Here is a 9,785-nt window from a genome sequence, read left to right on the forward strand (position 1 = left end):
TGCTTTGTCCTACTTTGTTATGCTAATTATTGCTATTCTGATCAGATGAAGCGCTATCTGTCGGACATTTTTTGAACTTTTGTATTTTTTGGTTCTAATGAAACCACATCTCATTCCAAGCATGTGTGTCAATTTGTACCTCTCTATCTACATTATTCCGTGATTTATTCAGTTTTCAAATTTATACTGACTTTTTGATCTCCCGGTAACATAATAGCCATACTCTCTGTTTGTATAATTCGAGTATTTTAACATTCAGATGGTCACCCTCATCTTGCGCCTAACCAACCCTTGCCTCATGACAAGAGCGCATGTTTCCATGACTCTTATTTTCTTTCAGAAATCTCAATGGTGTTCGGCCAGCGTTGATTTGTTGTAAAGTGAAAAATCGTTTATCCAAATAAGTGCTGTCGTGGGTCATCCAGATTATTGAAAATCCAAAATTCAGAAAAAAATTATAATTACCTTGGTTTAATGGCATAAAAACTTACGTTATATTTATTTTCACGCATAAACACAAATTGTACACTTTTTTCACATAAAGTTTGATCAAGTATGGAGAAAATAAAATTTATATCCTGACGTACTCGGTAAGTGTCTTTTGAGCCAGGTTTATATCAGCATTATTTCGGCCGAAGTTACTTCCGCCTGGCGTTCCGAATAAATCGTTATTTTGTACAGGGGCGATGTGACCTCTGTTTATGTCATAATGTCTTCAAGCTGAGCGCCAACTAATCTATCATTACTATCGTCATTGTCTGCAGAAGAAACAAATGGCGATAGTTTTGTAATCCGAAGTCATACCATAGCCAGTCATTTATGACATAACACCTACGTCTGATCATCTGAACATGCTTTAACGAAATCATTTTTCACCAGTTCTCCTTTATGTATCATAAGCAGTCCATCCAACATTTAGTCCCTAGGCACAACTACCTATTTTCTATTTGATGCCATTTTATACTCGCAACAAACGGGCGCAGTACAGTACAATGTTAACTGGAAACGTGCCAAGGTCCACGAATAACAGTTGGCTGAATTTAAATTTAACAACTGTCATCGTAGACAGTTCTCGTTATCACTCACGGAGTATCATATGCTCTACAGGTGCTGTACTTAAAAAAAGAGGGTAACTACAACAAAAATTGGAAATTTGTGGTAAGGTCTTATGGGACCAAACTGCTGAGGTCATCGGTCCCTAAGCTTACACACTACTTAATCTAACTTACGCTAAGGACAACACACACACCCATGCCCGAGGGAGGACTTGAACCTTGGACGGGGGAAGCAGCGCGGACCGTGACAAGACGCCTGAGACCGCTGGCTATCCCGCGCGGCAAACTACAACGCAACCGGGGTAGCCGGATTAAATTTATATAATGTAAATGATTGTGTAAGTAAGTGATGACGCAACGACGGTATGTTACTCTGAAAGCACTTAGATGTTTTAGTCGAGTGTGATTAATTCCACGTGTGTGAACTAAAACGCACTTTGCAACTCGAAAGCAGTAAAACTGTACTCATATACTCGCCCTGTTCGTTTCTCAAACATGCAAAAACTACGATCAAGAAAACTGAGTAAGCAATACCCTCTGAGATTTCTGTTTCCGTAAGTATATAGTACCAATGTTGTTGAATAATCATTACGCACGCGCCCAAAAATGCTGTCAGTTACTTGAAATACACTGGTGTGTCAGAATCGTGCGACTGGCCTAATATTGTAAACAGACCACCCCTAACACTAGTACGTCATCTGTCAAACTAGAACACCGCACGGGCTGCGGTTCTTGGCCAGTCAGAACAGAGTAAATTTACGGCAGATCTGCATGCATGACGTATGAATTTATTTATTTATTACGTGAACAATCAGAATCTGTGAATATGGCAAATCTGCTGAATGACTGGAAGCAGCTGTGACTATAATTGTATTCTCCTTAATAATAGAAAAATTTCAGGAAGATTCAAAATGGCTCTGAGCACTATGGGACTTAACATCTTAGGTCATCAGCCCCCTAGAACTTAGAATTACTTAAAGCTAACTAACCTAAGGACATCACGCACATCCATGACCGAGGCAGGATTCGAACCTGCGAATGTAGCTGTCGCGCGGTTCCGGACTGAAGCGCCTAGAGCCGGCCGAAGTGGCCGCGCGGTTCTGGCGCTGCAGTCTGGAACCGCGAGACAGCTACGGTCGCAGGTTCGAATCCTGCCTCGGGCATGGATGTGTGTGATGTCCTTAGGTTAGTTAGGTTTAACTAGTTCTAAGTTCTAGGGGACTAATGACCTCAGCAGTTGAGTCCCATAGTGCTCAGAACCATGTGAACCATTTGAAGCGCCTAGAACCGCTCGGCCACTCCGGCCGGCAGTCATGGTTTGTGCGAACGCGAAAACTGCCGTAGCTCATCCTCGCAAGCGTGTTGCTGCTGTATGGATTGTTTCTCCGATATGTTCACCGCACTGACATTTCACTTTGTACCCGCCAGAAGTGTGCAGAACATCTGTCATGCTCTTGATGGAAACTAAGACAACGCCGAGTTACGGTTGCTATAGAAGCCGTGCAGGAAATCAACCTGGAGAAGGTGTTTACCAATTCGATCAGCAGCACTCTTCATATAAGGTAAGCGTGCTGCTGGCTGCAGTTTGTCTATGTCCCGCCTGCCATCCGTTCTTGTGTTGGCTGCCATGGCTCTCCGTATTAATTGGGGTGATAGCCAAAGCTCAAAAAATGGTCCAAATGGCTCTGAGCACTATGGGACTTAACATCTGAGGTTATCAGTCCCATAGAACGTAGAACTACTTAAACCTAACTAATCTAAGGGCATCACACACATCCATGCCCGAGGCAGTATTCGAACCTGCGACCGTAGCGGTCGCGCGGTTCCTGACTGAAGCGCCTAGAATGGCTCTGAGCACTATGGGACTCAACTGCTGAGGTCATTAGTCCCCTAGAACTTAGAACTAGTTAAACCTAACTAACCTAAGGACATCACCAACATCCATGCCCGAGGCAGGATTCGAACCCGCGACCGTTGCGGTCTCGCGGGTCCAGACTGCAGCGCCTTTAACCGCACGGCCAGAAGCGCCTAGAACGGCTCGGCCACAGTGGCCGGCCGATAGCCAAGGCCATGGTTTTGATTATCACTACAGTAGTGGAAGTAAAGGGCACTGTTGTTGTGTAAACTAAAGGGTTTATTTACGTGTACTCTGTAGTGCTCATACTGTTTAACTATTACCCCAAGGTTTTACTCTTCCTACGACACCTCAACAAACCGTCTGAAAGGTTCAACGAAGACAGCAGGGCGTAAATTTTCCGATCCAGTGCTTTGACCACTAATTCCAACGGAAATCGGCTATCTACAGAGTTAAAACTAATGGTTCAGAAATTGTGGCCTTTTAAAGTTTCCCAGCGAAGTGTCATCCCACCTTGCGCAGTAGTTCTACAGTTAATATGAGGCACTAGCGTTAGTTTTTCTGCAGAGGCTTTGTTGTCGGAACTGATCTTTACCGTCAATCATTTCAGTTAGAGTCGGAGTCTGTAAGGAGGCAGTGCCAGATTAAAATGTAAAAAGTGTTTTGTGGAACATCACAAATCCAATTATAAAATCATCTTGAAATCTTTTATACAGTTTCTTTTAATATCGCAAATTTTATTTCTATGGAAGTTTTGATAGTAAAATCTGTGGCGTCATCGAGTAAAGTACTTTCGTAGTAGGACACTGAATCCGGTAAAAACTGAATAACGAACTCACTGTCGCCTGCAGTGGTAATATGGACATTATCATCTATCTACTCGTATGTTTAACACTACCAGACTGAAATTTATATCTGCCATGAATATGCGTTAATTGACAGCATACATTCAGTATTTACAAACTTTATTTCGTACCACATCGTAAAAAGTGGTCATTTTGGATAGTGAACGATCAGTACTAGCCTTTAATTTTTGAATCAGTGACAGAATGTACTCGACTGTATTTCGGAACGTACTGAAAGTAACTGAAAAATCAAAATACTGCTTCGTATATGACGTTTTTCTTTTTTCACAGCAATGTGTGATGGTGTATGTGATCTATCACGACAGGGAAAGGAGCCTGTGACCAAAGGAAAGCCCAGAGTCGTAACAAAACACAAACATGCCATATTAACCCACAAAAACTACCCAAAAATGGAGGTTTAAACCTTCAGAAAGGGTTGTGGAAATTAAAAAAAACAGTGATTGGTAACAGTAAATTTGTTCTGTCACTCAGTTTCAGGGGCAGCCACATATACACAAATACAGTGAGGCAACGAATGTCATGCGATAGCGATATGCACATATACAGACGGCGATAGTATAAACGGTATAAAAGGGCAGTGCATTGGCGGAGCAGTCATTTATATCCAGGTGATTGATGTGAAAACGTTTCCGACATGATTAGGACCAAACGACGGACTTTAAACGCGGAATGGCATTGGGAGCTAGTCGCATGGACATTCCATTTCGGAGCTAGTTAGGAATTTCAATATTCCGAGATGCACAGTGTCAAGAATGTGTTGAGAACGCCAAATTTTCTGGCGTTACCTCTCACCATTGACAACGCAGTGGCTGATGACCTTCACATGACCGAGAACGCCACTGTTTGCGTAGAGTTGTCATTGCTGACAGTCAAGCACCACTGCGTGATAAAACCGCAGAGATCGATGTGGGACGTACGGCGAATGTATTCGTTAGGACAGTGCGGTAAATTTGACCTTAATGGACTATGATAGCAGACGACAGACGCGAGTGCCTTTGCTAATAGAAGCGCTTCTCCTGGGCTTATGACCGTGCCAGTTGGACCCTAGACGACTAGAAAACCGTGGCCTGGTCAGATAGAGTCATAATTTCTGTTGGTAAGAGCTTATGGTAGTATTCGTGTGGTATGCAGGCCCCACGAAGCTATGTACTCAAGATGCCAACAAGGCACTGTGCAAGCTGGTGGTGGCTCCACAATGGTGAGGGCTGTGTTTACAAGGAATGCACTGGGTCCTCTGGCCCAAGTGAACCGGTCATTTATAGGCAATGGTTATGTTCGGTTTCTTGGAGACCATTAGCAGACATTCATGGAATTCATGTTCCTAAACAACGAGGGGATGTTTATGGGTGACTATGCGCCATTTTACCGGGCCACAACTGTTCGCGATTTGTTTGAAGAACATTGCGGGAAATACGACCAAATGATTCCACTACCCAAATCGGGTGACGTGAGTCCCATCGAACGTTTATGGGACATAATCGAGAGGTCAGTGCGCGTTCAAAATCCTGGACCTAATAACACTTTCGCAGTTATGGACGCCTATAGAGGCAGCATGTCTCAATATTTCTGCAGGGAGCTCTCAGCGACTTCTTGAGACCATGCCGCGTGGAGCTACTGCACCATGCCGGACAAAAGAAGGTCCGACAGGATGTTATTAGGTATCACACGGCCTATGTCACCTCAGCTTATATTCACATTTAAACTTACTCTTTACCTAATTAGCACATTCGGTTACGTCCCCTTACAATGCGGACAATGATTATAGCCTGTGTTTTTAGCAAAAGTGAATGACTGACAGTTGCTTGTCGTGTTGCCGTTTGGCATTAACAAACGTAGGACAGATCTATTTTCCAATATACAAGGATGAGTTAAATGAAATACTTAAATATTTATTTAAATATTATTTATTGTGCAGAAGTGGTACAAAGTTGTATCACTTTTCAACATAATCTCCCCCACACTCAATGCAATTCCTCCAGCGTTTACAAAGTTCATAAATTTCTTTAGAAAAAAATTCCTTTAGTAGACCGCGCAACTACTCACGCACCGCGTGGCATACCTCTTCATCAGAACGGAACTTCTTTCCTCCTATTGCGTCTTTGAGTGGTCCAAACATATGGAAATCACTTGGGGCAAGGTCTGGTGAGCCGGTCGCGGTGGCCGTGCGGTTCTGGCGCTGCAGTCCGGAACCGCGGGACTGCTACGGTCGCAGGTTCGAATCCTGCCTCGGGCATGGGTGTGTGTGATGTCCTTAGGTTAGTTAGGTTTAAGTAGTTCTAAGTTATAGGGGACTTATGACCTAAGATGTTGAGTCCCATAGTGCTCAGAGCCATTTTTAGGTCTGGTGAGTATGGTGGATGAGGAAGACACTCAAAATGCAAGTCTGTGACTGTTGCAACTATTGTACGGGCAGTGTGGGGCCTTGCATTGTCATGTTACAAAATGGTACCTGCTGACAGCAATCCACGTCGCTTTCATTTGATTGCAGGCCGCAGATGATTTTTTTAGGAGATCTGTGTATGATGCACTGGTTACAGTGGTCCCTCTAGGCATGTAATGCTCCAAAATGACGCCTTTTTCGTCCCAAAAGAGAATCAGCATAACCTTCCCTGCTGATGTTTCTGTTCGAAACTTGTTTCGTTTTGGTGATGAGGAATGGCGCCATTCCTTGCTCGCTCTCTTCGTTTCCGGTTGGTGCAAGTGAACCCAGGTTTCGTCCCCAGTAACGATTCTTGCAATGAAGCCATCACTTTCCCGTTGAAGGCGCCGAAGGAGTTCTTCACAAGCATTAACACGTCGTTCTCTCATTTTAGGAGTCAGCTGCCGTGGCACCCCTCTTGCAGACACTTTGTGAAACTGGAGCACATCATGCACAATGTGGTGCGCTGACCCATGACTAATCTGTAGCCGCGCGGGACTAGCCGAGCGGTCTGAAGCGCTGCAGTCATGGACTGTGCGGCTGGTCTCGGCGGAGGTTCGAGTCCTCCCTCGGGCATGGGTGTGCGTGTGTGTTTGTCCTTAGGATAATTTAGGTTAAGTGGTGTGTAAGCTTAGGGACTGATGACTTCAGCAGTTAAGTCCCATAAGATTTCACACACGTTTGAACATTTTTTGAACTACTCTGTAAACATGCTGCAATGTCATTCAGTGTCACTCGGCGGTTTTCCTTCACTATGGCTTCAACTGCTGCAGTGTTCTGTGGAGTCACAACTCATTGTGCCTGACCTAGACGAGGAGCATCCTCCACTGAAGTCACACTATTTGCGAACTTCCTATTCCATTCGTAGACTTGCTGCTGTGACAAACATGCATCACCGTACTGAACCTTCATTCGTCGATGAATTTCAATAGGTTTCACACCTTCACTTCCCAAAAACCGAATAACAGAATGCTGTTCTTCCCTGGTGCAAGTCGCAAGTGCGCCGGCCATCTTTATACTGATAATGCGACAGTATGTGTGCATCTGCACTATGCTGCCACCTACAGGCCATTCTGCACGCTGTTTGTAGCACGCTTACCAACTTAAAGGATAACGGAGCGAAATTTCGATTTGTTATTACACATTTAAGTTTTTCATTTTACTCACCCTCGTATAATGCGCAATAGTGGCAACCCCAATGAATACTGTGTACCTACATCACCAGTCAGGTGCTGACACGTTGTCTTATGGATCACAGTGATTCTGCTGACCCGTACCACAAGTGCCTGACTACAGAGGGGCTAATCAGTAAAATATTTCTCCACCAACCCTTGGGTACTTACATCATACGACGAAACGGCAGGCGTCGTACATTGCAATTACATAAACTAAAATTAACCATTATATAAACCTAAATTATTCTCTGTAAATCGCGTAATTTAATGTGAAACCAATGCATCATTTGTCATCTCCTAGACCGTGTGTTTCTAGAGCCATCAGCGAGCTTGTCCAGTGCAAGGCGGCAGTTTTCCGAGCGATTACCCTCCTCGAGGAACTAACCTACCTCTCCTCCTCCTCCCCCCCCCCCCCCTCCACCCATACCTCCAACACCCGTCCTCCTCCAGTGGGCCAGCTCCTTCACTCGTACCGCCTGTCTGTTGGACCGGTATCCGCCCTGGATACGTGTCACGGTAATGCGTTTCTGATGATCTTTGTCATCATTAACGTTTGTTCATTTTTCTTCGCCTTTCCAGAAGGAACATAAAAAAGGCAATCAGGCAGTGGCCGAAGAGGCCATCCAGGGACAAAACTTGTTACGTGAGAACAGGCGAAGACAGCGGAACTTCGTAGTGGCGGTGTGTCTTACTGTTCTCTGCCGGCGAGTTCCAAGTCACACATCTCTCCTATACTGAGCCAGTGATGCCTTGAAGCGACAGCTGCGTCACGATGCGAGTACTGTATGTATATTTGATCTCCTACAAAATAACAGCTCATGTGGAATGATAGAGGTACAAATAATTAATATCTTAACAACAAGAATGTAACGATCATTCACGCAACGAAGGCCTCCGGAAGACTAGACATAAAATATTTATAATGATCGAACTGGATTCAGTGCTACGAAACGTAAGGAGTTGATTAGCATCCACTTATCTCTACCCTCGCAATAGGAAGGGGCTGCATGTGTACTCTGTGCCGAGCTTTCGAAAATATTGTAATGCACTCAGTTATTAATTATTTTAAATTTCTCAAAAATATTTATTGTTTTTAATTCATTCTTCCACGAAAGTTTTAAAATTTTCAGTTAAACGTAACCCAAGAAGGTAAGTCTTAGCAGTAGATGTCGCTTTCCATAATGAATATTATATTCAAAATTTTCAGCTTCAGGACCGTACTTGCACATCAGTATCTCTTCAAGAACTGTGTTGTGAGTAAAAGGCAACAACAAATAACGAAATTTCCATTTCTTAACTTTTTGTGGTGGTCATAATGTTCTTCGTAAGGTGCTTCATAGTACACGTTATTGAAAATGCGTTGGTATTGCTAAGTGTGTGCTAAAAGGTATTTTAAGGTTTTGGACTCTACTTACACATTAATATCTCTTTAGAAATTATGTTCCTAGTACAAGTCAATAATAATTTCCTTTTTTTTTGCATGGGTATAAACTTTTGGTAACATGTGTTACGGAAAATGCATTTGCAGAAGGGCACTCAGTCACTGTAAATGTAAGAATCTGTACAGTGCACAACCATACACGCGCACACCTACATCATTTGAAGACTAATAATTATAGCTATTATAAGTCGTATGCTTTTAGGCTGGGCAGTACCTCCAACTGCAGGTGGCAAGCGAAAGCCATAATCCATTAACCTTCCTACAACAAGGCGTTGCCGAATCCGACACGTCTTGTTTATTTTTAGTTTGGGTGGGAAACGGCGCTAGTGTGTGTTATGTATGTAAACCAGATTAACCTGATTTATAAGGGGAAAAATAGTTGTTTTTAAGCAAGTGTCGTATATGACACGGCCTTGTGAAATGTGTCCTGATATTCTATGTTTTGGCAGGAAGGTTACTGCTTATTTTCTCCTGGGTTGCAAGTCAGATGTTGAACTGTGAAAGGGGATGCGAGAAACGGGTAGTCTATACTGACAGACGTACTTTACACAGTTACGAGCGTACTTTACAGGTCGTAAAGTTCGTGATTTATTTGTTGGAAAAACAACCAGCTCACTGATGTGCATGCATATTAAGGTACCACACATAAAAACATCTGCATTTATAGCCTGTTACACCCTACATATTATCTAGTGGACAACGTCGGAAGTTCCATGAGGCTTTCCGCAGATGACATAATTTCAGTACTCAGTATTAATACTCTCAATGATCATGAATAATCCATACAAATTATAAAAATGGATGTGCGTATGTATGTATATATGTGTCTATGCATGTTCCACATTTCCTCCTAAACCAATGGACCAGATTTCAACCATACTCGGTGGTATCACTGTGGGCGCTAGAACAACCCAGCTATCAAACGAGGATGGGCAGAGAGTGTAAAGAAGCAGTGTAGCTCACGACACGAGAAT

Source organism: Schistocerca nitens, chromosome 9 (genome assembly GCF_023898315.1).
Source record: "Schistocerca nitens isolate TAMUIC-IGC-003100 chromosome 9, iqSchNite1.1, whole genome shotgun sequence".
Taxonomy (NCBI): Eukaryota; Metazoa; Arthropoda; class Insecta; order Orthoptera; family Acrididae; genus Schistocerca; species Schistocerca nitens.